This window comes from Sceloporus undulatus, chromosome 5 (genome assembly GCF_019175285.1).
Source record: "Sceloporus undulatus isolate JIND9_A2432 ecotype Alabama chromosome 5, SceUnd_v1.1, whole genome shotgun sequence".
In the NCBI taxonomy this organism is placed as follows: domain Eukaryota; kingdom Metazoa; phylum Chordata; class Lepidosauria; order Squamata; family Phrynosomatidae; genus Sceloporus; species Sceloporus undulatus.
In genome coordinates, this window is record NC_056526.1 from 168,049,993 (window position 1) to 168,077,899 (window position 27,907).

The window sequence follows — 27,907 nt, forward strand, 5'->3', positions numbered from 1 at the left end:
AGGGGGGAAAGCCATGCTTATTTGATACAACCCACATAAATTAACATGCCCACATAGTAGTTAAGTATTTATGTCTCCATAGTGTTCCCCTACTGCTCATTAAGTTATAGTATACTTTCTCTTTCTAAATCAAAGTCACTAAATTCACATTGAAAGAATTCATGCAAACTCTACTTTTGCTCCATAGCTAGCAAGTTCTATATCGATCCTTTCTCACTGTATGGAATCCCCATGGCAAAAATGCACTGAGGAGTTAACAATGAAGAATTGAGATAATGGTTAGCAAAACACACAACTGAATTGTATCAAATGTATTGTTCATTGTAGGTTTGGAATCAAAACCTCCATTATCTTTAACATATGTTCCACATCTCTTGACATGTGAAAGTCTTAAGAACATTGAGAACATATATATCACCTGATAGAGATTTAAGGGGGGGGGATACCCATAGAAGAAATTATTCTGAATTTTAGAAGTATCAACTCATTTTTAAAAGCAATGCTTAGTATGTATTTGAATTGATCAATATATTGATAAGACAAATAAGAAAATGAATTTCCATATTATCTGAAAGGAACTTTTCTAGAGTCCTAAAGGAATTTGATACATTTATAGCTTAACAAGAATTTAACAAGAGCAGACATGCACTGTTACAAACAGTAGCCATCTTTAATTATGAAAATAACAATTTATTTTAAATATATAAATAAACAAATATATCTTTAATGTTAAAAAAGCAACTTTAGGATGCAAACATTTGAATATTTTGTACTACAGCAACATTTTAGACCTAAAGATGCTATGTGAAAAACCGACAAAGAAGTTGTTTAAGATTCACTAGTAAATACTGAAGATTCAGGTTGAAGAAATCTATTGATATTCTGCTCAGGAGAATTGGTAAACTAATCATCTCACTTTGAAACAGAATCAAGTGGCTTGGAAATCAACTGGAAAAAGAAGCCATCCATGCAGGCTTTGTCATCATCCAATTTAGAACATGGAAAAGGAGCCAGAAGGGAAGAATGCCCTCTCTGTTTACTGTCAATCCCCCAATTATTTCAGGTGAGGTTGGGTGGTAAGAAAAAGAGGAAGGAGACATCATTCGTTAATTGAGGCGTTAGTTGATCAAGACTTGCAGCAAGGACCTGTGTACACAGAGCAGCATATTCCTTGCTTCTTTGTGGGTGTTTGCAAAACAAAACAGAACATTAATATTGCAAAATAAATGAAAATGGAATTTTACTTAGTCATGCTTCATATGATGTAGCAGAGGCGGCTACCTTCTTAGTGTATGTTTTAGGCATGTCCGTGCACTATTTTAATTTTTTTTTAAAAAAATCCACCTTTTCAAGAAACTTATGTGTACTATCATTTAAAGTGGCAGTATGTTGTCATACAAATTGATATGCTTCATTACAGAGTTATCAGCAACTGCATTAAATGAAAGGTGCCATGACAAAGGAGACACTTCAACATTATGCTGAACACTCTTCCTTTAAGAAGGAATTCAAAGGTGTCCAAGGTACAAAACACACTGCAGAAATGATCCAGTTTGATACTGCTTTAACTGCCCAGGCTCAATGCTAGAAAATTCTGGGAACTGTAGTTTTGTGAGATGTTCAGCCTTCTCTGTCAGAGAGCTCTGGTGTCACAATAAACTACAATTCCCAGGATTCTCTAGCACTGATCCAGGGCAGTTAAAGTGGTCCCAAACTGGATTATTTCTGCAGTGTGTTTTGGACCCAGGATATAGTATGTGTTCAAGGCACTGTGGACACAGAGAGCTTCAATAATTAGTCTCTAAGTGTGGTTATAGAAGTGAAAATCCCTGCATTTGGCCATTGATTCTGCTGCACAACTCTTGTGTTTCATTGGCCATGTTGCACATCAGAAACACAGGCACAAATGCACAACTGAATGTGCATGCACATGCATGTGCATATTTGCATGCATACTGACACCCAGATGTGTATCTGCATGTAGCATGACACAACATGGGCAACTCTGCTTCCACAAACTTGAACTGAATACGGTCATTCCACATCAGACAAAAACATTCAACTACTTCTGTAGCGGACCATATCCATTTGAAAGACACTGACAGGATTCAAGCCACCACATAAAGTCAATTGTTTTCTTTTTAAAACATCTTATTCTACCTGGATATGCTTGAAATTGCAGATATGTATCATATTCTTGGCTGCTACAAGGAGGGAAGCTTTTTTTCTTGGGTATGAAATTATTCCTTATGCTACACAAGGTATTGCTACAGTGCGAAGAACAAAGTCCAGCTGACTGTCTAATCCTGTTTATGCAAATCTTTTAAAGAGTCATAATCCCAGGTATAGAGAAGGCTGCTTTTTTTTTAGAAAATTACCTGGCATCTCTCTTCCTTTATAACTCTCAATAAGCAATCTCTGTGAAAGAAATCAGGTAATATGCCACATTTGTAAAGGCACTACTGCTCTCTATATAAGTGTGACAATGTATACAAATGCATGAAAACATAATACCAGTAACTATAAGTCCCAACATTGTTCCTGCAGAGGAACAATGGGTATAGCAACACTGCAGGAAGAATCACAACCTCCCTCTTCAAGATGGATGTAGTGCAGTTAACACTATCACAAACTCAGGAACTCTAAGATTTAAAAGAGGAAAAGATTTCATGGAACATTGAGCACTGTGCTTTAAAGCAAAGGCACACTCTAGTGCTTTGAGAACCCCTTTGGTTCCTCTGAACTTTTGGCACCTGGCAATGACAGGAAGCAATGTTTGATCTAAGCAGAGGTCACTTTCTAGTGGTTTTTGAAAACACTTGAAAGCCCAAATGGTTCCTCTAAAATTGATATTTGGCCAAAAAACGTTCATGGGTTGGGAACTGGGGAAGGGCAATGGCAGCATGAGAGTGTTAGTCATCTGATCCAAGCAGACTTTGCCTTTGGGGACGTTTGGCCAATGAGAGCACCAGAATACTGAAAGACCTGACTCTTTCCCATCCTCTATCTCCAGGCAGTATCTGACCTTTTCAACTCACTGCTTCTCTTAATTTAACATGGGATACACACATCTGTAGTTGTAGCCACTCCTGGGTATTATAGCATTTCCATTTATCATGTCCCACAGCTTTTCCAGATGCCACCAGGGATGTGGATTTGATGTGAGAAGCAATTTTGGGTGGAGTTGGAGTTGAAGCCAGAGTTGGTGTTAGTAGAAATGTACCAATGCAGACTTTAAATTATAATATTAGATGCCTCGTTTGTTTCACATTTACTTGCATAGGAATTTAGGAAAGTTTTGTTGTTGAGAAATTTTAATCAGATAAAATAGACTCATTCTGAGTAGCCTGGTGATTCACATGGTGGTGGTGAAATACCTTGTACTGTTATTACAAATTACTTTACATTTGCCATTTATGAAGGAGTTGGAGTCAGAGTTATACAGTAGAAATCTAGAGGAAACAGAATCAGAGTCAAAGGTTTGACATACTGACTCCATAGTCCTGATCACCACACCATCATAGTTCCCCATAGTTATTTGTCCCTCCTGGGATGCAGATCCTGGATTCATGGCCCATGATGTCAGCCTAGCAGCATCTCTAAATAGATAATAATTTTGAGCATTCCGTACTAACAAAACACAACAGAACCAACAAAAAGGTCAGCGAACTAAAACCTATATTGAGAGTTGAATGTCATGTCATGTTTATAATGAAAGCAGTATTGCTAATTCAAAACTGGAAAGAAATGTGAATATGTTGATGTAATTAATACCTGCCTGAATTATTAAAACAGATATTTCCATACTGTAACTTCTTCATAAAAGGTGCTTTTTGAAGCAGTCTCAGATTGTAGCAGACATATTACTTTGACACCCCCCCCAAAAAAATTTCTCTAACATTGAGTAACAGATGGTTGGAATGGCTTGCTCCTCATTGTACTAGTTTACTGCCTTATAATGTAAAAAGGTAATAAGAGATTACAGAAATGGAGATTTCCCCCTCCCCCACAGATATCTAAAATGACCACATGCAAAAATATGGATAAGGTCTTGAAAGTCTTCAGTTTAAATCTTTTTTGTTCAACAGGTAAGCAATCAAAATACAGGGCAAGAGGAAAAAGCAATGATCAGTAAAGAGTTATCTAGTGCTTAAAGCATTGCTATAACATCACTGAAGTACCTTTGCCCAAGGAAAAGAAATGGCAATGATCTCTTCTAGCCCAGCTTTTAGCTCCTAGAAAAAGCAGATTGCAACAATGCATTTACTAGAGCTTGTTGTTGTTGTTGTTGTTGTGTGACTTCATGTCATTTCTGACTATGAGGTTTTCTTGGGAAGTTGTTCAGATGAGGTTTGCCATTGTCTTCTCCTGAGGCTGAGAGCATGTGACTTGCCCATGGTCATCCAGTGAGTTTCATGGCTGAGCTAGGAATCGAATCCTCGTCTCCAAAGTTATAGTCCAATGCTTAAATCACTATGACACAAGAGCTTAGAAACATGATCATTGGAGGTTACAGATGCCCAGAATCTGATAGTGAAGGGGAAAATCTGGAAGTGGTGTTGTGAAGCAAGCAAACAAACAAACAAACTTTTCAGAGCTGTGATATTTATTGGCACAGCAAAATAAGTTCAGTTACGGTCAAGACAAGTAAGGCACAGTCATGTCTGCTAAGGGAAGGTCAGGCTGAGGCTGGTTTAAACAAAACAGATGTTGTCAGAACATTGGACAGAGCACTGTGCGGAAGTTGACTTAGAGGCACACAGACCATCTGATGCCTTGCAAAAGCTCACCAGATACCAAACTAGACCTGTTGTGAGCTCCGCCTCTCTGAAGAGTTTCTTTTGCTTTAGGTCAGTGTTTCTCAAAGGGTTTACCCTTGTGATCCTGTTTACACCTACATGCAGACAACACACACCCTAGCTCAATGTAGTATATGAATAAAAATATTTTGTTTGCTTAGTACGTGTATTTTTGTTCAGACATTCATGCATATTCATATCTTAATATTTTGTAAGGAAATATCTCTCTTCCTCCTTTAGGCAGAGGCTCCAAGTATCCTCCTTTACTTTCCCTTCTCCATGACAGAAAAATTATGGGAAAAGGAGGAGGAGGAATTGGGGTCTTGAACTCCCATGCCTCCCTTGAGCAACTGCTGTACCCCTCCTAGGGTTCCACACCACCATTTGAGAACCACTGCTTGTTCTACGCTGATGGTTTCTACATCATGGTAGATTTTCCAGAATCTAAAGAGTCAGATGAAGCAATATTTTCTGATCTACAAGGTCTTATAGTGGTGGAGAGGTTTTTGACTGTGGGTTAAAGCCAAGGAACATGGCAGGTATTGTGCCATTTGAGTCTCTCTATGTTTTTGTGAATAACATCATTTCCATCTGCTCTGACCTTGACCGCAGTACAAATGCAAGGTTGGCCATAGTACAAGTGCAAGATAGCCCTTTGACATTGTGTAGCAATGTACTGAATTAATTTCTGATACTACTGACAGGATGCTTGTAGAGTTATAGTTTATCACCATGTTTCAATTTTTGCCATTCTAATTGGTGATATCTAGTTGACGACAGATGAATTTACCTTATTTTTTTATTAATTTGGAAATTTTATTTTTATTGTATGTAATGCCCCTTTAAGAAAAATTGAATGGAACATGAAAAAGAGAGATAGTTGCAAGGCTGGCTCTAAAGAAAGCTTCCATGGATTCAAATCATTTGTCTAAATACTTGTGAAATGTTCCTTTCCTGATTTGGGCAATGTGCATACATAGATAGTTGGGACTGAGAGACATCTGAAAGGTATTATTACGAATGCCCATTTCAAACTCTCACCAACACCAGTTTTAGAATTTAAACTCCTATTGTCATTCTCGTCAGCCTGCACCAGAATACCGACCAAGAACTCTGTTGGACGCTCCTGGGCTTTCTATACAGTGACATCCTTTCTGCTTATTTTACAATGTTGTAGGACTCAAAGGTACTGTGTTTCAGTCCTACCTACTAAGCTAGGAAGGTGGGGATGGGGAACTCTGATTCAGTACTGCGCTATTTATGTTATGGGATCCCATATTTATTTTGTTATTTTGTCTCCCATATTATCTAACATCTACATGCAGCAATTGCAAATGAAACCCAAATGTATTTCATCCCTTCCCTCTAACCCAAGTATGCCATTAAATGCTCAGGAAAAAGTGCCTGGAGTTATAAATGTGCAAAACACAAAAACAAAAATGCTGAAAATAAATGCAGAAAAAGCAGAAGTACTATTAATAGACAATGGAACCATGGAGGTAGTTTGAACCTGTACTAGAGGCCCAGGTTTATAGGTGTGGATCCAGTATTGCTTATAGGCACATAAACAATCCATAGTTCCCTAACTCTGGTAGAAATGCCAATTGACACTCCTCTAAGAAAAGAAATATGACACACCCCACCCCCACCCCACCCAGGCTGTGTCACTAGAGTGCATTATATGTGGTGCTGCCTTCAAAAAGTGTCCGGGGTGTGTTACAGATGCGCCAAAGCGGCGCAGTAGGGTTGACTCGGTGCGTATTAGGGTTGAAAAGGGGTGTCCCTTTCGGACGCCCCTAATACGGACCAAGTCCATACAAAATGGTGGCGCCCATTCCACATGGGTGATGCTATCTTGATGTAGCGGGCGTGTTGCGTCCGCATGTCGCACGGCACATATGATGCCATGAATGTGCCATTGGCGCCTCGTGACATCATAATTGGCGCTTCTTATTTGCAGTGCAGAGGAGCCGTGCGGTTTGGATGCTGGGGCTCCTCCGCGCTGCAAATGACGGTGGCGGTGGAAGACTGCCTGTTTTGGGCGGTCTGTAACGCACCCTGATTAACATGATAGCCTGGATCTGTTACAATGAGAACATTTTGCCCAAAATTTGAAATTCTCTCTAGATCCCATTTACCTTGCTATGCAGCAAGGCAAAGAAACCAGTTTCAGGCAGTACCATGTTATATGTTTTGTTGAGGTAAATAAAGGGTGTCTGAATGCATTGAGAGTATTTTAAAAGAGTTGCATCTGGGCTCTACTTGAGGCAACAAAGTATCTATGGGACAAAAAGATAGTGAGAAATCTATTATTTGTACAAATAATAAAAATTTTAATTAAAAAAAGGTAATGAGAAATCAGGTACCTTAAAAGAACTTTCTCCTCTCTCTACCATTTTCCAGGTCCCTTGCCTTTTAAGGTTGGATAGGTGGCTACTAGGAAGAGAAGTTCCTGCAATTCCTCTTGATTATGGTGCTTCCTCCTAAGAAATAAATGTGAGGCACTATCTTTCCTACCCTACTGAGTGTATCAGTTACTGTTTTATATGTCTATGAAATAGCCACATATTATGGCATCACTTTCTTTTTTGTATTAACAACACCCCCCCCCCCCTTTTGAGTCTACACTGCTCAAACACAGCAGGTGGATTTCCAGCCCCTTCTGCAACTACTTGAGCCAGGTACATATCAGCAGTACATTTCCTCCCTGAAAACCATGATTAATTAGAAATTCAAGTCACATCAGTAGCATCTGTGAAACAATTATTGAATCTAGGACCAACCATGCAGCCTAATCCATCATAATTATGACTAGCCTCCTTGAAGATTACTTAGAACAGCACATTAGTGTGCAAATAGATGAGGATTTTATTCTTCCAATGTGCATTGTAAGTAATTCCACCCATACCAATTGACACTTTGTGGCGCAAGGAAATGTTGATATATTACCTTTCTCATATGGGGCACAAACTATAAACACCAATATGTTATTGCTCTTGCTCTTTTAAAAATACATCCCTGGCTGTTTCTTTTTAGCCCTGCCACTCCATTTTTCACAAGCTTCCTTTTCAAAACTTCAGACGAGATGGTGTAATGACTGGGCCCACCAGACATTTGAAGACTCCTCTCAGGCACCAAAGGGTTAAGGTGGGGGGGAGGTGCATGCTAATAAGAGCTTACATTACAACTAATGAGAATTTACATCACAGATGACATAGGGCTCAATTGGCCAATCAGTTGAACAGGACTGGGAGTTTAAAGAATCTTCCCAACAGAGATTTTGAAAGGCCCCTGAGTCCATGTGGTTTCAGTCTTTCTGTCGTATGGCCCATGTGGCCTTGTGAGTTTTCCTTGTTTGTGAGCCCAGATGTTGGGCCTGTGCCAAGAGGGCAGCCTTAAGGGATGAGGGTTGAACTAGGCAATGGGGGCCAGCTCCTCGCATCCAAAATCCATCAAGGACTGCGCATGCCATCTCAGTATGAGTATCTTAGGAAATGTGTTAGCTAGAGCATCTAGGGGCTGTTATTTTTATCTTTTGGCTTGCCTAAAAAGAACAACTTGTAACTATGCATTCTGTACCTGCAAGGCAGGGAGGCCTTGTATGAATGATAACTTATTGTTCTGTACTGTCTAGTTAGAATAAATACTTTCCTTAGAGGTATATGCTGTCTCTGTACATGTGCCTGAGCTTGGTTGTTCCTTGCTTAGGTTAGCAAGGGAAGGAAACTATGGCGCGTTACAGACCGCCCAAAAGCGGGTGGTCTACCACCACTGTCATTAGCTGCGCCGAGAAGCCCCAGCGGCCAGACTGCGAGGCTTCCCAGCGCAGCTAAAAAGAAGCACCGAAATGGCGTTTCTTCTTGGCACCTGGAAGTGGTGCCACGAGGCGTAAGGCACACACTCACGGCGTCACTTCCGCCACACCATGTCCGGACGCTGTGCATCCGAGACATAAAGATGGTGCGTCTGTGTGGACGGGCGCCGCCATTTATTACGCACTCTGCGCGTTCTAGGGAAGGGGCCGGTTAGGAAGGTAAGACCCTTCCTAACCCTAACATGCCCTTTTCTAATCCTAGTACGCACAGAGCGTGTAGTAAATGGTGGTCTGTAATGCGCCTATAAGTCCTTAGTAAGTCTCAGTGTATGCTAAGGGGAATTCATTATAGGTTCACTGGGTGGTGACAGCTTGACTGGAAGATCTCAAGGGGTTTCATTCAGCTCAGCAGGGAGTGGGAACAGAGACCCAGGAGACTAGGGAAATTAATGATCTGCTGTGGGTTAAGGGCCAAGAACAGGGTTGATATTTGGCTGCTTGGACCCCAGGGATCATCACAAATGGGAATTTACCAAACATGGGATTACCTCACCCAAGAAAATCTTTGTTCTGTTGGGTCTAGCAAGTTTCAAATGGAAGATTCCACAATTTCACCATTCTGTAGATAAACCCACCTTCTTTGCAGTTTTCAGACATAGACACAGAATGGGCAAAACTTGTCAACTGAGCCTTTCTTGGCCCAACTCTCTCATGGCCAGGAAATGAGCACCTAAGAAAGTTCACTACTAATGTTTTTCCTTGTCTGATGAGGCAATCTCTCTGGCTAAGGGCCAAACATTATATTAACAAGGTTCATATTTAATGCATCTGCTTGTTTTTCATTTTAAAAATAGAAATCATCAGGGGATTAGATCAAGGTTAGGCTATGGCATAAAATAGTGTTGTGTTTGCTCTTTCAACCCTTTTTTCCCTTCCCTACATGGTGTTCCTGATTAAAATCTCTGTTTCTCCAAAGCTATTATTTGATAGGAATTGAAAGTTATTTGTTCTGATTCAGAAGACAAGCTGGTTCTTGTACCAGAAGCAGTATTCAGGTTGATTTTTGTTCCTACTCTAGTAACAATAGGATAGGGGTAACCTAATTCCTTTCCACTTTATCTTGCCACAAATACGTTTAGGCTAAGAGAGACAGCAGTGTAGACTTGAATATGGATTGCTCCAATTCATTCCTAGACTATAACCAATATATCAACTAGTTCTCCTATGAAACACAGGGCATTATATGCTAGTTATTTGCTAAGGTGACACCTTTTATTTCTTATTGGCCCAAACTTAGCAAATAACTAGCATATTTATCTGGAGTTTCTTACGGAGTTTTTACTTGCAGTATTTACAGAACCTCTTTCAAGAGGTCATGTAATAAACAATTGGACCACACCCTAAAACATCTGAGTAGTGTTGTTGTCTTGCGCTTTGTCCACTGAGTAAGATGTACCTTATGCTATATTCTTCTTGTTGGGCAGATGTTATCATAATGGCAGTAGCTGTTTCCTGGCCTACAGTGGCAAAGAGTGAGGCTGGAGAAGAAGGGAAGTGTCCTGAATGCTAGGCCCAGGTCATGGCTAATGTTTGTAGACTAAGAGGTGGTAGGACAGGCATTTCCCTCCTGCTTAGCAACATTTCACAAAGAGGTTGACAAAAATCAAAACAGCACTGAATAGCATAAGCAATTGGCTCAGAACACACTTAGGAATCCATATTGGGAACAGGTGCCTAATCTTTTTATGGAAACACTGTCAGAGGGGCATGCCAAACATAATTTCAGTGGATAGAGAAGCCATTCAAAAGCTTGATCTTAAAACTAATTCCAGCAACAGATGCATAGGACTGGAGAGAAATGCAACACTGTACTAAAGAGTTAGTGAACAGAAATCCAGCAGTCAGTTGATGTTGGAATCTTTCTCCCATTTCTCCAAATACATACAGACTGCAATAGACAATAGTAATACTGTATATATCATCTATAAGGCTAGAAATTTCAGTCAGAAAATTGACACAGAAAACCTGGGTTGGCTTAAGGTATGTGCTATACCTAAGCTCTTATGTATAAAAAGGAAATCATTCCCTTTTCTGAGTTGAGTGGAGAGAGGTGAGAGCTTAGGCCATCTGGGAGCACCTAAAAGAAGCATAGATTGCCTCTACTCTCTCCACCATGGCATCACTTCTGACCTTTTTGAATATCTGAGTGAGATATGGTGGTGGAAGCTCTTTGGCACTTCCCTTCAATGGAATGCCAAGAGCAATTGGGCTTCAAAGGATATGAATATCATTTATGTATGTTGGTCCAGCCTTTAGTGAGAGCACAGACAGTTATGTCTGATGGAATTTTGCAAGTTCTTTGGTATCATTTCTCTTTGCTTCATCCTTTACATCCTTTGTCACATGCCTCTTTTACTCTCAACTCATCCACGAATCATATCAAAATCCATAATTTTGGTCCCAAAGCCTACCCTCGGCTTATAGTGACTTATTGTCACTTGACTTATAGTCAAGTATATAGGGTACTTATTCTAATTTCCATTCAAAGCACAACACCACACTATTTCCTTTGAAGGTATAGTAACCTTCTCTTTTATCTTTCTTTTAGGGAAATTAATTAATATGCTTGTGTGTGTGTGTGTGTGTGTAGTCATTTTGCTGGTTTTGAATAAAAGAACAGAAAATATGCAGACTGAATTTTATTTCTAGTTACAAGTTCTAGTCTTTGCCAATGATGACTTGGAACTAGGATTTTGAACATAGGGGACTTTTGTACTCCCTCCCAACCTCACCTTCCTTTTCAAGTGTTTTCAAAGCTTTGAAAAAAGCTCTCTGACTTTGCTCTGGCAGGCTGCCATCTACTGCCAACCCAGTTCAGCTCCTAATCTTCCAAAGTACCCGAAAGCTCAATTATAATGCTGAAACAGTAGTGAGGTACTTCCAATGTTTTCTGGTGAAAGGTTAATGAAAATAAAATGACCCCAGTGTCAGTTTTCCTTCATAGCCTGTTAAACGTCAGTTAAAAGATGTTATAAAAGATGGATATATTATCTGCCAATAGATTTTGATTGCTGATTGGGAATGTAGCTTTTATAGGAGAACCAAATAGTAACTACATATTTTTAAGGGGGGGGGGGGGGGGGGTGTCACCTGAAAGCTTCAGGTTAAGATGAATAGAAATGTTGGTTTTGTCCCTTTGTCCAACCATGAATTTTAGGATAAAGTTTTGCTTAAATGAGCTACTCTTTTCCCCTCTGGAAACCAGTAAAGTACTCTTGATTCTACAGATCACTTCTTCAGTTATAAAGAGCAAGATATAGTGCTAGTGTGATATAGTGGTTTGAGTGTTGCACAAGGACTTTTGTTGGAGACCAGGGTTCAAACTCCAGTCACACTCTCTCAGCCTCAAAGGAAGGCAGTGGGAAATCCCTCTGAACAAATCTTGCAAAGTAGGTTCATCATAGGTCTGAAATGATATAAAGGCACAGAACAAATGGCCTTCCCTTCACACAACAACCATTTCTAGAAGGTTTACAGAAGGGTATAATTTGGCTAAAATTAGGGTGACTCAGAGTATTGCTAGATTAAAGTTCCTGACCAGTCATTGCCAAGAATAGACTGTGCAGTTAAACATCTTTCACAACACTTGCTTACTGTGGAGTAGTTATATCAAACTCAAAACAATACTACCACAGTCATGATGTTAGCCTTTGACAATCTGTCATGAGAATGCAAAAAATGAATATGGGTTTTCATGCATCTGATTAAAAAGAAAGAAAGAAAAGCAGCCAGATTAACTGATGGCAAGCACAACACACAGAGGTCTTGTGTTCAGGATGAGAGCTATTGGGTTTCAGCTCTGCAACTGTATGGAGCTTCATACCTCAGTTGATGGCAGCTGTAGCTAAATAAATAAATAAAGCCACAAGTTGCAATTGGCTGTGCAAAGCCTTTGGAAAAAAATGAACAGCTGTTTTTTTAATGAAAAAATATGAGGTAGCCACAGAGACCAATTAATAATTTTATCTAAAACATTCCTCCTTTAAACTGAAGCATGTTGCTTTCAAAAGCATGTACAGATTTGATATTGGGTTTCCTATATTCAGTTAATTAAAGCAGTGTTTATTAATAATTTTGTGTGGGGAAGGGGAAATAAAAAGAAGAATGAGCATAAGAGAAAAAAATGTCCCTCTTCAATCCATATCTTTTCTCGAGTAATTCTACACACCACCTTCTACAATCTATGTACCCTGCTAAAAACATTCCAGTTGAGTTTAGTCCATCAAACAAGAAATGGAAGGTTTATCTCTGGTAGTATATAGTTATTAGTCCTCCTAAGAACTTTGATGGCTTTATTGGGGTGGGGTAGGGTAGGGAATCATGCTGCTTTTAAGATATGGTAGAGTTGCTACTCCAAGATTTTCTTACTGTACTATACTTACCTAGGGGGCCACGTGATTCCCACACCTAGCCTAACTCAACTGAATTAACAGAATTAAAATAAAGAAAGAATCAAAAGTATCAATAGCAATACATTCATTGAATCTACTCTTGTCATGAGCAGTCAGATTTTTTGCAATGATATTTATCCACAGTTAAGCTGTACAGAGTTGTACCCTAATTAGTATAACAGTCATCAATATTTTCTATTCTTGTGTGTGCCCTGCTTCTGGCATTTCATTAACCCCTTCTTCAGTATCTCAGGCACCCTATCAATATTTAATCCTATCTTCAGTGATTCTGTTCATTATATACTATTGCTATCAGCTATATTTTTTCTTACTTTCCTTTACTTGGTCTTATAAGTATTGGCCTTGATGGTCCAGTTTATGTTATTCCACCAATTAACCTCTTCATCTCTGTATCTTCCATGTTTTTCCTATTTTGATGCCCAGATAATAATTCTCATGCTTCCATTTTGTGCTCTGGTTTACTTAGTGCATGCACCACCACTAATTAGCCATATCACCTTCAGAATCTTAAGGCACAGAAGAAATGTTATATGTCCAGTATTACAGGGGTAACAAGGTAAATTATAGGGATAGAATATGTTTCATGGTCTCCCTGTTCTGATTGAAGAACAATTAAAAAAAAAAGTTTGACAAGGTTAATTTCCTTTGGATAAGAAGGAACACTGAAGGTTTGGGTTGTTTGGTGGGTTTGGTGATACTGGTAGTGGCTCCTTTGACAGCAAAGAAAAAGATTAACAAGCTCGGGATCGCTCATATTTCTTTGCTTTTGCATGTGGTTACAAAAATATGGGTGGAGCACATTCATCCATGGTCCATGCAGAACCTCTCCTCTCCTCTCCACAAACTAATATCAGGTTTGTAAGATACCCTCTAAATAGGCCCTTAGTGGCTTCCAATTACATTTTGTTCTGTTTACATGAGACTTACAGCGTACAGAAGAAAGGGAGTATCAGATTCACTGCTAAGTGAACTATATTCTTGAAGTCAAAGCCAATACTCTTTATTTGCTAGAACGTGCAAAAACTACTGTTCCAACAGGTTTTCTTTCAATTCCCATGTGGCCATAATACACCATAGACTTAATGTTTATTCGTCTCTAGTCAACAGGATGGATGAATTTTGTGGAAATGTGCATAGTATAGTTAGAAAATTCACCATAGCAATGTACGGCTTAACTGATCTTATAGTCAAATATTCAAAGATAGGGGGTAGAATGCCTCAAAAGGTAAACAATGTTAAAGCAAAATAATTATTTTAGGGGTAATTGTAAAAGAAATATTCAATCTGTGAAACATGTCAACTATGAAACAACTATAAAAATTCTTATATCTTTCAGATGTAAAAATGACAAGTAATAAATCAGTAATATGGCAAAATTGTGCCTTTACATTCATTGAAAAGGCTTTCATGTGCTATAGGAAAAGCAGAGGTGATTTTAACATTTCCCCTTCTCTCTGTAGTTATCTTCTCCTCAGATTTACTCCAGAGGGTTAGAAGGCTCCCAGGAACAACATGGATGATGGAGTGCAGAGCTACAGCAGGAAGTGACCTTTGGTAAAAACTGCCTGCCTTATTCTTCCATTATGGAGGAGCGCCACTGGAAAAAACACATTGATTTTAATGTTGGAATTTCGAAATGATTAACTTCTTTACCATGAAAAGGCCCAACAGTCACCTTGTTGGCCATTACAAAAATCCAAACCCATCTTGTAGAGATATATTTATTAAGCCAACCAAAAAGACCCAAAAAAACTGCAATAGTCTGATTTCATTAGATCTTTTTTTTAAAATCAAGCAGGATGTTTCAAAATGCCATGAGGATAAAGGAAGAGGAAAAAGACCTTATGTTATGCTTAATCTTATGTTTAAAAGCCATGTTTGCACGTTGTGCCTTGGAAAAGAGTGAAGGATCTGCAGACTTTCACATTACTATTCATCAGATGTACATTCACTACAGCAACCCCTAGGGTTGTTTGGAGTAAGAAAGGGAAAAAAACAAAACAAAACAAAACAATCAAAAACTACCATAAACCCTTTATTTCTCTTTTTTGAAAATACCCCCTTGCAAACTCAAAACTGGCCTGTGCTGACAGATTCAATAGTAAGGTCCAAATAATTCAGAAGTAAAATTTCCCCCTGAATCCAGGTCAACTAGTGTTGTGTTAAGCATCAGCAATCTAAGTTATGCAGATGACACCATACTACTAGTGGAAGGTCTCATAGACATGGAATAATTACTAAGGAAAGTTTAAGAAGAAAGTGCAAAGCCAGGCTTACTGCTGAGCATAAAGAAAACAAAAATAATGACCATGGAGCATTTCCATAAATTTAACCTGGATAATGAGGAAATTGAAATAGCTAAAGATTTCCCATAGCTCAGATGAAGCATCAGTCAGAATAGAGACTGCAGTCAAGAAATCAGAAGAAAATTAGGAATGGGAATGGCAGTTGTGAAAGAACTAGACAAGATTCTAATGTGTAAAGATATACAACTGAATACTAGAGTCAGAATTGTCCAGGCCATTGTATTCCCCATTACCATGTATAGATATGAGAGCTGGACAATGAAGAAAGTGGACAGGATTAAAATCAACTCATTTGAGATGTGGTGTTGGAGAAGAGTGCTGAGGACACTCTGGATGGCCAAAAAGACAAACCTGGAAATCAAGTTGATTAAATTGATGTATTGTACTTTGGCCACATCATGAGAAGGTATGACTCATGGGAAAAGACTATAATGCTGTGAAAAATAGAGGATGGTAGATAGAGAGGGAGACCACATACCAACTGGCTAACATACCATTGGCCTGAACCTGCAGGACCTGAGCAGAGAGGTTGAGAATAGGGGGTCATGGAGAAGTTTCATTCACAGGGTTGCCATAGGTTGAAGTTGGCTTGAAGGCAGCTAACAACTGCTTGTCACAAACCAATGGATAACAAAAAGAAAAACAAAAACAAAGGGGGGATGGAAAAATTACAACTGTGACGGAGTTATTCAGAAAAGTACAGTTGTACTTGTATAACTACCCTTGATTCTCCAGCTAAGTGTTACTCTTTATATGTTTTAACATTCCTTTATATGTTTTAACACACAAAAAGCAGCGCTTAGCTGGAGAAGCAAGGGAAATTATTGAAAAGAACAAAGGGAAAGCAGAAGGATCTTATCAATGTTCTGATGCAACAAGAAACAAAATGAGGAAGTATTTCAGCTCTAATGAAAATTGCTAAAATTAAGACTGGCATTAGAGCAAAATTGCATCATGCTGCACCAAATGGTTTATTTGGTATCAAATGGATTATCTAGGTGCCCTGATGGCACAGTGGTTAAATGCCTGTACTGCAGCCACTTGCTCACAAACCACAAGACTGTGAGTTCAATACATGCCAGGTGCTCGGGGTTAACTCAGCCTGGCATCCTACCAAGGTCACTAAAAGAAGTACCCAGCTTATTCGGGGCAATTAGCTTACACATTGTAAACTGCTTACGGAGTGCTTAAGTGCACTGATAAGCAGTATAGAAATGTACTTGCTATTGCTATTGAGGTGAGGCCACTTGGCCATGGACCAGAATCACACTTGCAAAAATAAACATTTTTCATGCAAAGCTGGTTGTATTAATGTGCTGTTTTGAATGAAAGAACTTTTCTTTCTCTCATGATTCCATGGACCAAAATGGGCAGAGTCATGCAAACTCTTAAGGTTCACAGAACTCTTATTGAAGATTTCTGGTTGGGATTTTTTTTAACCTGCCTGAGAATTAGTTCTGTGGAAACTAGAGGCTGGTATGCTCCTAAAATAACTTAAATTTATTTAGAAAAGTAAATAACATCACCTATACTGTAGCCATTCTCCACTATATCCTATAAAGCAGTAGCTACCTATTTAAATAAAAGTGGTGCTTACAAAGCTTAACTGTAACAAACTGAAAATCAATTGAAAATGCGAGTGTAGGAATGAAACAGAAAAAAGAATAAAAACACAGCAGTTAATTCTGTTGCATGGGTCCAAAACACACTGCAGAAATAATATAGCTTTAACTGCCCTGGCTCAATGCTAGGGAATTCTGGGAACTGTAGTTTTGTGAGGCATTTAGCCTTCTCTCTCAGAGAGCTCTGGTGTCACAATAAACTACAATCCCAGGACTCCTTAGCACTGAGCCAGGGCAGTTAAAGTGATTTCAAACTGGATTATTTCTGTAATATGTTTTGGACCATAGTTGCAAGTCAGTTACCTTCCAAAGGTGGGTCTTAAGGCAGCAACAAAAGAAGCATACCTTTGAGGGTGCAGGAGGTAGATTCATATTGACATAGGAGGAGGACTGGAAGATGTATACGGTGTGCCCTCCATTTGAGGGTTGGAAAGCTTTTCTCTTTATAAAGACTGAAAGAGATGCCCCCAATTTTTTATATTTTGGGGGTGAGTCTTCCCTAAAGACTGAAAGGTGTGTAGACAGACTTGTAGCACCTTTGAGACTATCTGAAAGAAAGAAGTTGGTAGTATGATTGAAAGGTGTGTATCATGTGATTTATGAAAGTATACAATACGTTAATTTTACAGGGAGAACACACACTTGTCAATAGGCATGTCCTGATTTTTAACCCTGCAGGTCATGCCTTTTTCCTATCTGTTATTGTTATTTTGAAAAGCTGGCAACACTAGATAAACATGAAAAAATGTGCCCTGCTTACACTGGAAACAGTGAACAGATGCAGGGACCAGAGGATGGAATTTATTTAGGAAACCCAGTTCCTTAGTTGCATGAACTGATCTCACAAATATACAAGCTGTAAATAGTCGGAGATTAAAAAATATGCAGGATTTCTGATTACCAACATTTCCTGCATGTGTAGGGTGCATCTACACATACAGAATAGGGCTTGTATTGTCATCTATGGAGAGAAGGTAACCAGGATGAGGACAATTGGTTGTTTTCAGTGGAATCATTACATGGCCAATCACCATTTCTGAAAATGTGGTGTTACGATCTTATTGTGCTTATTATTGTGCTTATTACGTATCCATGAGATGCAAGTATGCTCTTTGGAAGGAGAAGTTGTCATTACAACAGCTGACTCCTTTATTATATACAATACCAAGTAAAGATCAAACTGACTGGAGAGAGGAAGATTCAGGTCCCTCAAATGCACATTTTTTAGGGAACTCAAATACAGTATGTTCATGGATGAACACTAACTGGTGGTCAATTACAAATTATGTTGTTATGTGGCTTTAAGTTGCTTCCAACTTATAGTGCATCTATCATGGGGTTTTCTTGGCAGAGGAGATTTGCCTTTACTTTCCTCTTAGGCTGAGAGGCTTGCCCATAGTAAGACCCAATGGGTTTCCAGGGCTGAGTGGGTATTTGAACCCTTGTCTCCAGGGTCTTATCCCAACACTCAAACCACTGTACCATGCTGGCTCAGAAGTACAAATAGATTGTTCCAAAAATGGAAAAAAATGATTCTCAGCAGTTTTCTTTTTTAAAATCATGCCTCCTAGCTAAAGTTGTGATTCTAACATTTTCCAGTTGCTCACTAGAACTTGTAAAAGTCTATCAGGTGGTACAAGAAAGAGGTTGAAATAAACCCATTACTGGGGAAAAAATGGACAAAGTGTATATTGAGAGACCTGGAGAAGAACAAAGATACAGATTGTTTTCTCATCAGCCCTTTCTAATTTTAATTGGGTCTATTCATAGCGGGGGAAGATTTCGGATTTTCCAGAGGAAATGTCTGGATTTTCAACAGTTCACATTAGCTCCCCTCCCTTTTCTCCTTAACCATCTTCATTTTTTGCTTTGCTTTTGAAAACACTGACATGCACAAAAAAACCCCAACCCAAATAAATCTAAATTCTGCACAATTAACATGCTGAACCAATGCGTCTGTGGTCCCATGGGATTTTTCAAGAAATGCAAAACGTCATTACATTGTGAAATACAAAAGCTGAAGCTTGCTAATGTTAAAGAAACCTGTGTTCTTTGAAGTCTGGAAATACTGAATCTGTTTTCAGTCAGAGATTTTTCTTCCCAAGGCTCTCCTGTTAAAAGAACAAAAGGAGAGGCCAGCATTCCTCCTCCCCACCCCCTTCTCAATTTATTTCAGAGAATCTATTAGCTTTTGTGCAGAAGCTTCAGCCACTGGCACAATTGGCCTGCCATTTTGACTGGCTGCATTAAGATGCATTCATCTGTTGCCCAGTGTCTCAAATCTTCTCTTCTATCCCCTCCTTTCCTCTGTTTTCCAAACATCATCTCACTTCCATAATTCAGCTGTCAAAAGATGCTTCCAGCTCCTCCAGGCTCCTGGTGCTGTGTCTCAGAAACAGAGCCTGCCTCTGTAGAAGAAAATAAATCCTTGTACACACACCATAGATGTGAACAAGATATGTGAAACATTAAAATGGAGGATAATGCCCATTGCCCTGCAGCAGTGCTCACATTTTTAGGAGAGGGGGAAGAATTACTTGAAAAGCAACCTTTAGCTTTTTGCTTTTTTTCTAATTAAAAAGAAGTATGTTACACTTCCTTTAACCAATCTTTGTTTTTCACAGCTTCCTGAAACTGTTCATAGAAGGGCAAAAATATATTAATGATTAAACAGTTCTTAAAATAGTCCAGATGTTTTGTACTTCAGTTCCCAGAATTCATGGTCACCGTCCAAGTTGGCTAGGGCTTCTGGGAGTTGAAGTCTGAAATACCCATGGGATCAAAGTTTTACTGTCCCAAAGGATATTCCCTGCCCCACTATTCATCTATGAGATTTTAATTAACTAAAATTGATTATGAGAATTTATGAAATAGTTTGGGGTAATTTTTTTAAAAAAATAATAGGCTAGGAAATATGTTTCCTTATGGATACCAGCAAATGTTGGGGTTTTGATTGGGCTATTTCTTCACTTGTAATGCATGCAGTACAGTGCCCTCTGTTGCGTCAGCACTAGGAAAGAAAGCACAACCAAGTAGGAAGGGGGGGGGGGAGATAATCTGTGTCTACCCCTATTTGAAAGTATTTTAAATTTATTCTTTATATTTAATTTTAAACATGAACTAAAACCCCTTTCGTTGCCTTTGAAAACTCTGATATGATCTTTTAACATTATTCCCTCTTTGGAAGTAATGCTGATGTCAATATGTACAACAAAAAATCTGTAGTATTTTATACATATTAGTGGAAAATTTAATAAACATTATTTTAAAAAAAATATTCCCTTTTTGACTTTCCTCAGTCCCTATTTGCATTTGTATTATGGTTACAGCATAATGTTAGTGATGTCTTCATCTGTGCACAAGTCATCCAAAATTCAGCTTTTTTTTTTGCAGTGTGTGTGTGTGTGTGTGTGTGTGTGTGTGTGTGTGTGTGTGTTGTATGCCTTCTGTGTTTCTGACTTATGGTGACCATAAGGCAACCCTATCGTGGGGTTTTCTTGGCCAGATTTGTTCAGAAAAGGTTTGTTCAGAGGAAGTTTGCTATTGACTTATTGAGACTGAGAGTATGCGACTCACCCAAAGTCACCCAGGGGGTTTCATAGCCAAGTTGGAAACTGAACCCTGGTCTCCAGAGTTATAGTTCGCCGCTCAAACCACTACATCAACTTGGCTCCCCCAAAACGCAATGATATACACAAGCAAATTGTTTCTTCTTTAGGCTATCCTTTCCCTCCTAGTTTTGACACAACAGGGGGAGAAAGCTTCTGCAGTTTAATGTATAGCATATGCTCCAATTGTTTTGATTTTTCAGGGACAGTCTCAGTGAGTCCTGTCATCCCTCTTTTTAAACTATATTTTAAATATTCCAGTTTCTTTCTCCTCCCACCCTTGCCTCCTTTGTCTTCAGTCTACATCAGTTGCTGCAATGGAGTTCAACATGTAAAAATATTTTGCATTCAGTTCAGCAGGGAGGAGAGGATGGGGGAGGAATCTTGCCCTTTGCAGTAGACTAAGGCCTGTTACAGACTGCCAAAATAAAGCTGCTTAGGGTCTCTTTGGAGGTATGCTGTTTAAATGATGCATGCATCCTAAGAATCTGGAAGCTGCACCAAAGCTGCACTCCAGTGCTTAGGAATGGAGTGTGGCTTTGGTGCGACCTCCGGACTCTTAGGACCCATGCATCATTTAAATAGCATACCTCCAAAGAGACCCGAAGCAGCTTTATTTTGGCAGTCTGTAACAGGCCTTAGATAAAATGAAACTGCTGTAGCTTGTGTGTTCTTCCTCATTAAGATTTTCCATTCTGACTATACTTTGATGTTTCTTGGTCATACATGTCCCAGTTTTCACCTGTGAAATGTTGCAGCGTATGGTATACATAAATATAGCAAACTCCACAGTCTAGATTGAACCTCCCTAAGGCCCCAGTCCTATGTTTAGGCACTAAGTTTAATGGAGTTTACTTATGAGTAAACAGGCCATAGGACTGTCCTGTAAAGGTTACTTTGTTTGGGCATATGTTTATATTTATTTATTCATTTCATTTCATTTCTATGCTGCCTTTCTCCCAGAAAGATATTGAAGAAACTCCCAGAAAGATACTTACAAATAAGAACAATTAAAAACTTTACAAGGAATATTTTTTTAAAAAATCAACTAGCTAAGAACAGTATAAACTTACATAAACATCCAAAGTTACAAATGTAACTAATATATGTTTCTTTATTTAAGGCATTTCTTTAAAGTTTTTAACCCACCAGGGCTCCTGAAGCTAAAAACATTTAAAATATTAGATAAACGACTGAAAACAATTAAAAATTTGAATTGCTCTTGTGAAAATCAAATGTGCTCTTGCAATGTATTTCTTTGTGCTCTTCAGTTTGTACCAGCCATTATAAAAACACTTCTACATTGAACTTTACTTGTACATAGATAACCCAGCAAGGATAAAGAATTACTGACGTAAAAAGTAATCCAGAGATGTTTAGTTTTTTGGGTAACATTAATGTCCTCTAGCTTCTAGATCCCAGAGTAAATGGGAGAAAACCTTGGACATAACAGTAAGGAAGAGCTTTAGGAAAAATACGATGTTGAAGAACAAAGTAGTGTTTGAGTCTTTTGGTGAGGGATCCATTTACTTCTGAACTAAGTTTAAACTGACTCCATGACACAGCGACAATGAGGCACTGCATTTCCTGTGGTTTGCTTTCTGAATAAGACCAAAAAGAAGAGCTGGCCCTATTGCAGATACTGTTGGTTGGGGGGGAAAAAACCACGTTGTGGCATAATTATAGGGATATAGAAAGGAAGCTGGGGCTAGCACTCCAGCTCACCAGGCCATTCCGTGTTGCCTTTCATTACTGTCCTACATGAGTAGTTGTGTTTGCTCTCCTTTGCCTGACAACAGAACACTTACACGATAGCCAAAGCACCAGGGTGAGCAGATGTCATAACCACAAAGGAGGACAAGGCACCGCAAAATGTAGAACATTCAAGAAAAATGTAGGACATTACCAAGTAAAAGCTAAAAACACTAATATAAATATAAATTCATTTCATATGGTTTATTTACAGCTGTATTACATACACTGTGGTTTATTATGTACTCAGTAGTGTTTTTCTGATGAACTTTGTAAAAAATGCCTTGTTGGCTTGCAATATACTTATTGAACTCTGAGCAAAACAAATGCTTAAAACTGTATTTTACTAATAAGACTGAATCCACGTTATTTTCTTTTCATTTGTCCATTGTGCTGAAACTGAGGGAAAAAAACCTTTCAACATTTGTATTGTGTCTTCAAGCAGCCCGGTGTCTAATGTGTTTGCTGTTATTCCTCCCCCCCGCCTGAAACCAATGCACCCTATTTTAGAGAGAAAAGACAGAAATAATATCAACCAGTTACAGCCTTAGGCTGTAGTCCCAACTAGAGCAGAACCAGTGGAATTGTGAGTCAATATTCATGCAAATCTCATGGATCTGAAAAGGTCTTCTCCAGCTGAAACTATCAGCAGGATTCAGTCCCATGTAATTCAGTTTATATCTATGGAATTTATATAAGGTAGCTCCAACAGTTGAATCTCTAGGGTTTGAACTTCCCAGTACCACAAACTTGCCCTTTAATGGCTGGACAAAGTAGTATAGCTATGTTTTGCCATACACCTCTGATACTAAATGATTAGATCAGTGTTAGGGAAATTGTGGCTCTTCAGGCCATGCTGATAAGGCTAATGGGAGCTGAAATGCCAAAACATCTGAACAGCAGCACATTTCCCCAGCCCTGGGGTAGAGATTTTCTTTTTCCTCTCTTTTTACTGAAAGTTGAGGGATTTCAAAGTTACAGTGAGCCTTATCACACGGAGGTTTTTGCAGCTTTTTTCAGCTCAGATCTGATGTGACAGTGGGTCCAATGATGCGAATTCACCTTATAACTTGAATGTTTTATCAGACGCGATTCCTTTCTATGGGTGCTCCTTCCGTGATGCTTCTACAGTGAATCCAAAGTGACTCCTCATTTTGATAAATTCGGAAAAAAGTGAATTCACAGAATTCGCTTTCAAGATCACTTTGATTTCACTCTGAATTGGTCTGGTGTGGAATGCAACTTTGCTTCTGCTCTGATACACCACCGCAAACCCCCCAGGTTGCAAATTTCCCATGATGCAGCACTGCAATTTCCCCCCATTTCCTTTTGGTGGTCCTTTCACTTTCAGGGCAACTTTCAGGGCAACTCATTTTTTGGGGGGGATATATACATATACGTGTATATGCGTGAATGTGAATATACAGATATGTCTGTCAGTCTATCTATCTATGTGTGTGTTGAAATAGCTGAAATGAAAGGGAAAATAAAAAAGGGGGATGAAGAAAACACAGAAATACTCATGAGGCAAATATTCATGCAAATATGTAAATACGTGAAACAGGGAACAAGAACTTGCGCCCCTTTTCACCCTGGAAACATACAAGGTCACGATGCATTCAGACCCCCACTGAGCATGCGCAAGGGTGCTGATTTGAATCGTTGAATCCCATCGGTGTGGTAATACAATTTGCACTCACTTCGCTTTGTTTTAATCTGCATCATGTGACTTGCCTTGGATTTGATTCTCCCTCGATTCGGAAGGGCAACCAGGTGTGATAAAACATTCACGTTATAACGTGAATTCACATAGCTGAACCAGGAGTCACCACGGATCTGAGCTGCAGAAACCTCCGTGTGATAAATATCAGTGTTATGATTCCATTTTTAACTATCATGACAATATCCTATGGGATCTTGGGATTTTCAGTTTAGAGGATGCATTTGGAACTCTCAGCGGGACTCATTGGATTGATAGAAGGTGTAGTGCCTCACCAAACTACAGATCCCAGAATTCCATAGGATGCAGCCATGGCAGTTAAAGTGAGAGCATCATGCCAAAATTGTGTAGTGTAGAAGGGCCCCAGACTAGCTTATGCATTCTTTTGGCACGGGGCTGTAGTTTCCTTACCTGACTGCCAAACGTGAGAAGAGGATGATTTGTGATCACTTCACACATCAAGCAGTGGGCACTATTAGCACATGAAGCCTTATTGCAATATATAGAAACCATACCAGTACAAAATTTGAAATTCTTAGCTTGTTGTATTGATTTTTGCTTCAAGTGAAAAACAGTTTACTTGCATAGAACTATGGAAAATACTAGATTCTCCCTACTCCAAGAATGACAAAAATGCATTGTATTCTCTTTCCAGATTAGCACTGAAGATATAAAATTTCTTACATAGATAGATAGATACACATACAGCAGTCAACAAGCAATTATACATCCTCCTGCCACCAGCAAAGTTTCAATGTCTGTCAGTTCAAAGGGTTATCCAAATGAAAAAATATAGTTGATTCAAAATTACCAATCTTTGGCTATATGACAGAATATTTCTGAAGTGCGACAGTGGGAACAGAACAAATTGAGCCAATTAATACCATACACCATCTGCTTCTCATGATCCCATTTCTGAAAAGAATTGCTTCGTCAAATCCTCCTGACGTTTAGAAAAGGACAGGAAAGACAAAAATAAACAATTGAAAAAGAGCTCAGAAAGGTTACTTTGGGGACTACAACTCCCCAAATTCACCTGCCAGCATGGCCCTTGAGATTTTAAAATCTGTAATTCAAAACCAAAATTCATTCCTTAGTTCTAGTTACAGCAGACTCATTGGATTGATAGAATGTGTATAAATGTACCTACTGTAAGTGTTGATTTACCAAGTTCCCACTGATTCAATAGGGCATCTCTAACTGGGGCAAACAACTAAATGTAGGCCCAAAGAAATAATTTCTCCAAGTTTTGGAAGTCAGGCTCATTTATGATTTTTTTTAAAGTTCCAAGAATAGAAAACCTTTGGCAGCTTTCACAGTAAATGTAAGGATTATAAAGAAAAATGTTGACTAGTACAACCAGTCTATGAAAACTTGAATGGAAGTGTATCACATCTACATTAGCAGGGTTCAGAGCAGTATCTGAAACACTATTCCTTCTCTAATTGATGCATAAATTTCTTCAAAACCAGATAACTGACTGCAGGCTAATTTATTAAACAGGGGCCTGGACAAAGAGCCTGCCAGGTTCAAGTAAGGATAGGGAACAGTCTGGAGTCACGACTAGCAATGATAAATGGGGTCATGTGTTATCAACAGCAGGTCAGCAGTTGCATAAATCAACTCATGTTGCATGGAGTCTAGGAGGATTTTTTGGTCCTTATTCGAAGCCTCCTATGCCTCCTGCATACAGAAATACATTTATTGTAATACATTTTAGGAAGTTCTCATATTAGGCTTGAACTATTCATCCTCATTGCCTATTCAAAGTGGGAGAGGCTCTGTAGGGCTTCAGGAAGAAGTGTTTCCCATCGTGTGCTGAAAAGTCTCAGAAACTTGAACTGGCTACAGCAGTGATTCCCAAACTTTGGTCATCCAGGTGTTTTGGACTTCAGCTCCCAAAAGCCCCAGTCAGCTTGGCCAACAGTCAGAAACTCTGGGAGCTGGAGTTGAAAACATCTGGAAGACCAATGTTTGGGAACCACTGGGCTACAGGGTGCATATAACCCCCTTGTTGTAAAAGCTCCACTGGCTGCTGATTCATTTTCAGACACAATTCACAGTGTTGGTGACAACCTATAAAGCCTACAGTGGTTTAACATTGTGTTGTAAATCCTGACTAGAGTAGATCTATACAATCAGGGGATTTACCTATGTGTTGAATCACCGTTCAACAATTAATTGCATGGGTCTACTCTAGTTGGGACTAAACAAGATGCCAGAAGTTGTCTCCCAAAATTTGGCATTTCAAAGCCCAAGTCATCTGCAAAAACCTTCATCTGCTATAGCCAACAACATATATGCCTTGATGAGTAACAAGTCATTCCACTGAAATTAGGTGGACATGTCTTACTGAAACCAGGATTTTGGATTAACTTGCTGAAAGTATAAACAAGAGATAAGAATGTCTTTATGTACTAGGCAAATCATTGCTTATCCTGAAACTTATTGGTAGTTGGTTTTTGAGAAAGAAAAGTAAGCATTCCTACTGTAATATATAATTACATCAACCATTGACTGTGTTGGCATGGAATAGTAAACCAGGACTTTGGGAGTGTTGGCACTCTGTGAATGAGCTGTATGCTGTCCACTTGGACCACCTGCTTCTATGATGATCTAAACAAACCAGAAATAGTTTCTTTAATGTGACATCTGAACCTGGTATCCTGGTTTTGATTAGCTAATTGTGCTAGTGGGAAGCTACTTCTGGTAATGTCCACCTTTTTACTGGAACAACTGAATGAGATTTGAAATCTGAGCCAAGATCCTACATTGCGATTCCCTACAATAAATCTTTATTTACATGCTTAAGTGATGGTTGCACTACACTAGCATTCTACTGAATGCCAACATTGTGCAACCAACTGTATATCTACAAATATGCTTGCTCTTTTTGCAATCCTCGTAAATCAAATGGTACACCAAAGGCATTGATGAGTTGTGAACTCACTATCCAAGAATGTACAATCACATGTACAGCTATTCTAATGCAAATAAAGCTCCAGTTATGCAACTATGAATTGAATATGGAGGTTACACCATGGCCAAAAAAGTACAGTAGCATACGTAAGAGAACTTACATGTACACAAAATACCAAAAGATATAGTTTTTCAAGTATTTCCAGGTTGTTTGACTACGATGGACCATGTAGCAGGTGATGGGAAATCTGCCTGCTTGAACCTCTAGAGAGCTTTTCCCAGTCTGAGTATGCAATACTGTTTCTCAAACAGAAAAATAAGAAAATGGCTTATACAGGTTCAATCTCTGCTCCTATTACTGAGGCCACAAGTTTCCTTGGTCTTTTTCTTGCAACAATCCCTTTCTGAGTTGCAGCAAGCATTCAGATTCTAAGTTGGGTGAGCCCCAGGAAAAGGAATTCCTCCTCCAGTAGCTATATGACTATATTCCTCTGTAAATATTTTGGTAAGTAAAGCAGAAGTTTGTATAGTAGTTGCTTGGGGGGAACGCAATAGAATGTCTTGTTTATTTTTTTTTAAAATATGTATTTCACATTCTATATCTTGAAATCATTCCATAGCTGAAAGATATGGAACAGACAATAGAAACAATTTAAAACAGCAATAACAGAATTTACAATAACTCAAATTCAATGAAATAATACAGCAGGTCAGAGCCAAGCTATGGTCACCACATGTGCTTTAAAAGTGACTAACGAATAAGACAAAACATGTATTGCAAATCCTACCATATGACATGAAAATGCCAGACAAAATGCATTGTGATAACTTCTATTGCCTGAAAAATAAAAATTCTGACCCAAGGAAAGGTAGATTTTGTATCCTGTATTACTTG

At 38.9% G+C, this 27,907-nt stretch overlaps 1 protein-coding gene across 4 annotated transcripts in view; it reads right to left on the minus strand.

Moving 5' to 3' along the window:
• The window catches only part of TET2 (tet methylcytosine dioxygenase 2), a 78,533-nt gene that overhangs the window by 25,940 nt on the left and 24,686 nt on the right, over positions 1 to 27,907 (minus strand). The gene's annotated exons all lie outside the window — the stretch shown is intronic.